Source organism: Sinocyclocheilus anshuiensis, unplaced genomic scaffold (assembly GCF_001515605.1).
Source record: "Sinocyclocheilus anshuiensis isolate Anshui unplaced genomic scaffold, SAMN03320099.WGS_v1.1 scaffold130, whole genome shotgun sequence".
Classification (NCBI taxonomy): Eukaryota; Metazoa; Chordata; class Actinopteri; order Cypriniformes; family Cyprinidae; genus Sinocyclocheilus; species Sinocyclocheilus anshuiensis.
Window position 1 is genome coordinate 294,091 of NW_015544207.1, and position 5,901 is coordinate 299,991.

The 5,901-nt window shown below is 33.5% G+C and overlaps 1 protein-coding gene across 4 annotated transcripts in view; it reads right to left on the reverse strand.

Annotated features, from left to right (window-relative positions):
- The window catches only part of phactr3a (phosphatase and actin regulator 3a), a 33,231-nt gene that overhangs the window by 5,726 nt on the left and 21,604 nt on the right, over positions 1 to 5,901 (reverse strand). The gene's annotated exons all lie outside the window — the stretch shown is intronic.

Here is a 5,901-nt window from a genome sequence, read left to right on the forward strand (position 1 = left end):
ATTGGGCTGTTTTGACCCAGCGGTTGGGTTACTACCCAGAAGGTTGGGTTAAACAATTAACATTTAAACATTTAACCCAACCGCTGGGTCAAAACAGCCCAATTGCTGGGTTTGTCCCTATTTTACCCAGCACTGGGTTGTATTTAACCCAGCATTTTTTAGAGTGTAGCAGTAGCCTATGTCTTAACATATTCTATTAAATATTAAACTCATTTTTTATAGGCAGAAATCCTATAGTGAGTTTTATTCATCACATTTCACAATTATGTGAACATGGGGGATATAAAAAAAAAAAAAATAGATACTTTGGTTTGAGTGGATGTTGCCATGTGATACACATTCAATTCTGACAATTCAATTTAAATTTAAATTATTAAAAACATTTTAATGTAATATTACAGGTGTTTGTTTTTCCCTTTCTCTAACCAAAATGATTCACTGGGAATATTGTTTTAATTGGCAATCAATTTACACTTTATTTTCCCTGTCACCAGTCTTACTTTTTATCCTCTTAATCTTTTTAATATCCCTAATTAAAAGCCAGTAAAAGCCAATCTTCCAGGAAGAGACTTAATTAAAAAAATTATAATTATTATATTTATTACAGATTATAATTACAACTATTGCTTTGTCTCACTAAAACAGTATTCTGTTTGATATAAAATATTAGTTAAATAATATCAACTCTTCAAACCAGAGCATAGTGTATATAAATGTATGCTATATTTAAATAAATAAATAAAGTTTGTGTTGTAATTTAAGGACATTTTGGTATTTTATAATATATAATATGTGACCATAGACCACAAAACGTCATAAGGGTCCATTTTGAAAGCTGAATAAATAAGCTTTCCATTGATGTATGGTTTGTTAGGATAGGACGTTATTTGACCGAGATACAACTATTTGAAAATCTGGAATCTGAGGGAGCAAAAAAATCCAAATATTGAGAAAATCGCCTTTAAATTGCCCAAATTAAGTTCTTAGCAATGCATATTACTAATCAAAAATAAAGTTTTGATATATTTATGGTAGGAAATTTACAAAATATCTTCATGGAACATGATCTTTACTTAATATCCTAATGATTTTTGGCATAAAAGAAAAATCGATAATTTTGACCCATACAATATATTGTTGGCTACAAAAATACCCGTGCTACTTATGACTGGTTTTGTGGTCCAGGATCACATATATAACTGGAATGACTCAGCTATATTATGATTTGCATTAGACTGTAAAAATTGCAAATAAAATTGCATGTCGTCTCATGGAAAATTGCTGTACGGCTTCTTCCAAATGCACTATTTATTTGAAATACTTTGCTATGCAAAGCTATATATTGAGATCTGATTAATTATAAGGCATTTAACAACATTATTTAGCATTCCAGCCGTTGCAACGCTGCTGTCACTCATATAAGCGGAGTAAGTCGGGATTCCAGCAGATGTGGCGACGTTAATATTTCATGAACTGAAATGGAGAACTACTCCCAAAGCCCCTTTGGAAGCTGTCTGGATATTATTGACCTGTATCACGAGTTGCCTAGCAACAATAGCTTCCCCGTGAATACTGAAACAAAGAAATCTACCCGAGCAACGCTGGAAGCTCGTGCCATTGGTCTGCATTATGCACCGGTCATTAATCAGACCGGTTTAATTAACGGACGGATGGCAGTGCACTTTATCCAAACATCTTTCCATCAATTAGGAGAAGCTGCTATGAGTGCTACAGTAAAGTACGGCCGTATTTGGTATTTGCTATGGCGTGCAGGGTGGAGGTAGAGATGGAGGAGGGGAACATGCACTAGCATCCATTATTCACCAGTCTGAGCTCTAAAAATAGCTCCAGCCGTGTCTTTCTTCGGTGGTGGAGTAGGGCACGGCAAGCCAAAGATAGGAAGGTCATGACATGCTGCTGCAGCAAAGTGTCACTGTGTGTTTAGCTCAGACTTCAACTTGTACTGCAGGTGCATTGACCGTCACACTTCACCGCTGGCCTAGATCAAGTGGACGGCACTCATTTACGCTGACTATCACTGTCAGACCTGAACCTGAACTCACTGTCTTAATACTGTACATGTTTCTGGGATTATTGTGAAGTATTTATCAGTGCGTGTTAATCATAAGAACAGAAAATGTCTTTATAAGACTACATCAAGATGCTCTAATAACATGCTCTACATCTGAAACAACTGTCCTTCTCGGCTGACCTGACGTGACCTGATCCTTCTCATTTTTCCTGCCTCCATTCTGGTTGATATTGTCAATTACAAAATGGCTAAAATAAAGTATTGCGCTGAAGGCTTTAAAAAGAGTACATGCTGTGGAAATAATATACTTTAAAAGTGCAACTCAATGTCATGATTTCTGATACTTAATTGCATGCTAACTGCAATTAAATGAAAATGTATTATACTATACATTTATGTTAAATTCAAAGAGTGCTTTTTGAACCATTTGTAGGATTTAATTGCATCTTTAAATATGATTTCATAATTATGTATATTGTCTTTGAAATATAGTTAAAGTGCATGTATATTTACCGACAATATTAATTTATGTCAGTTCTAATAAAACTTGCATGCTATGCATTAAAATATATTATAAATTATAAACGTTGCAATTTAGTACATTTAAAATATATTACAAATACCATTATATACACTTAAGTTAAAATTATGATCCGGTGTTTTACATGTGCTTTAATATGTTAGTCAACACATCAAAATAAGTGTACTTCTTTAAAGCATGACAAAATATTATTAAAACATGATTTAAAATATATATTTAAAGCAAAACTGTTTTGACATGCACTTTTTAAAAGTGTACTTAAGTGTGTTGGTGAACGTGAACTCTCTTCAAGTGAGCTTTTATTTTATTAATATTATTTTATATGCAATTACAGTTTTAAGATTTACACATTTAATACAACAGAGTGCAGTAGTGATTCTACTGGATTCTACTAGTGATTCTGGTTGTGGAAGTATTTTTTTCCATTAATTTTTCCATAGGGATTTTAAAAAATTATTTGTTAAAGGGGTCATATGATGCGATTTCATCATTCTATCGTTCTAACACGCCCCCACATGTCTACATCACTATGTGGGAAGATTTGCATAACGCCGCCCAAATGTTCACGCAAATGTAATATTACAGGTGTTTGTTTTTCCCTTTCTCTAACCAAAATGATTCACTGGGAATATTGTTTTAATTGGCAATCAATTTACACTTTATTTTCCCTGTCACCAGTCTTACTTTTTATCCTCTTAATCTTTTTAATATCCCTAATTAAAAGCCAGTAAAAGCCAATCTTCCAGGAAGAGACTTAATTAAAAAAATTATAATTATTATATTTATTACAGATTATAATTACAACTATTGCTTTGTCTCACTAAAACAGTATTCTGTTTGATATAAAATATTAGTTAAATAATATCAACTCTTCAAACCAGAGCATAGTGTATATAAATGTATGCTATATTTAAATAAATAAATAAAGTTTGTGTTGTAATTTAAGGACATTTTGGTATTTTATAATATATAATATGTGACCATAGACCACAAAACGTCATAAGGGTCCATTTTGAAAGCTGAATAAATAAGCTTTCCATTGATGTATGGTTTGTTAGGATAGGACGTTATTTGACCGAGATACAACTATTTGAAAATCTGGAATCTGAGGGAGCAAAAAAATCCAAATATTGAGAAAATCGCCTTTAAATTGCCCAAATTAAGTTCTTAGCAATGCATATTACTAATCAAAAATAAAGTTTTGATATATTTATGGTAGGAAATTTACAAAATATCTTCATGGAACATGATCTTTACTTAATATCCTAATGATTTTTGGCATAAAAGAAAAATCGATAATTTTGACCCATACAATATATTGTTGGCTACAAAAATACCCGTGCTACTTATGACTGGTTTTGTGGTCCAGGATCACATATATAACTGGAATGACTCAGCTATATTATGATTTGCATTAGACTGTAAAAATTGCAAATAAAATTGCATGTCGTCTCATGGAAAATTGCTGTACGGCTTCTTCCAAATGCACTATTTATTTGAAATACTTTGCTATGCAAAGCTATATATTGAGATCTGATTAATTATAAGGCATTTAACAACATTATTTAGCATTCCAGCCGTTGCAACGCTGCTGTCACTCATATAAGCGGAGTAAGTCGGGATTCCAGCAGATGTGGCGACGTTAATATTTCATGAACTGAAATGGAGAACTACTCCCAAAGCCCCTTTGGAAGCTGTCTGGATATTATTGACCTGTATCACGAGTTGCCTAGCAACAATAGCTTCCCCGTGAATACTGAAACAAAGAAATCTACCCGAGCAACGCTGGAAGCTCGTGCCATTGGTCTGCATTATGCACCGGTCATTAATCAGACCGGTTTAATTAACGGACGGATGGCAGTGCACTTTATCCAAACATCTTTCCATCAATTAGGAGAAGCTGCTATGAGTGCTACAGTAAAGTACGGCCGTATTTGGTATTTGCTATGGCGTGCAGGGTGGAGGTAGAGATGGAGGAGGGGAACATGCACTAGCATCCATTATTCACCAGTCTGAGCTCTAAAAATAGCTCCAGCCGTGTCTTTCTTCGGTGGTGGAGTAGGGCACGGCAAGCCAAAGATAGGAAGGTCATGACATGCTGCTGCAGCAAAGTGTCACTGTGTGTTTAGCTCAGACTTCAACTTGTACTGCAGGTGCATTGACCGTCACACTTCACCGCTGGCCTAGATCAAGTGGACGGCACTCATTTACGCTGACTATCACTGTCAGACCTGAACCTGAACTCACTGTCTTAATACTGTACATGTTTCTGGGATTATTGTGAAGTATTTATCAGTGCGTGTTAATCATAAGAACAGAAAATGTCTTTATAAGACTACATCAAGATGCTCTAATAACATGCTCTACATCTGAAACAACTGTCCTTCTCGGCTGACCTGACGTGACCTGATCCTTCTCATTTTTCCTGCCTCCATTCTGGTTGATATTGTCAATTACAAAATGGCTAAAATAAAGTATTGCGCTGAAGGCTTTAAAAAGAGTACATGCTGTGGAAATAATATACTTTAAAAGTGCAACTCAATGTCATGATTTCTGATACTTAATTGCATGCTAACTGCAATTAAATGAAAATGTATTATACTATACATTTATGTTAAATTCAAAGAGTGCTTTTTGAACCATTTGTAGGATTTAATTGCATCTTTAAATATGATTTCATAATTATGTATATTGTCTTTGAAATATAGTTAAAGTGCATGTATATTTACCGACAATATTAATTTATGTCAGTTCTAATAAAACTTGCATGCTATGCATTAAAATATATTATAAATTATAAACGTTGCAATTTAGTACATTTAAAATATATTACAAATACCATTATATACACTTAAGTTAAAATTATGATCCGGTGTTTTACATGTGCTTTAATATGTTAGTCAACACATCAAAATAAGTGTACTTCTTTAAAGCATGACAAAATATTATTAAAACATGATTTAAAATATATATTTAAAGCAAAACTGTTTTGACATGCACTTTTTAAAAGTGTACTTAAGTGTGTTGGTGAACGTGAACTCTCTTCAAGTGAGCTTTTATTTTATTAATATTATTTTATATGCAATTACAGTTTTAAGATTTACACATTTAATACAACAGAGTGCAGTAGTGATTCTACTGGATTCTACTAGTGATTCTGGTTGTGGAAGTATTTTTTTCCATTAATTTTTCCATAGGGATTTAAAAAAATTATTTGTTAAAGGGGTCATATGATGCGATTTCATCATTCTATCGTTCTAACACGCCCCCACATGTCTACATCACTATGTGGGAAGATTTGCATAACGCCGCCCAAATGTTCACGCAA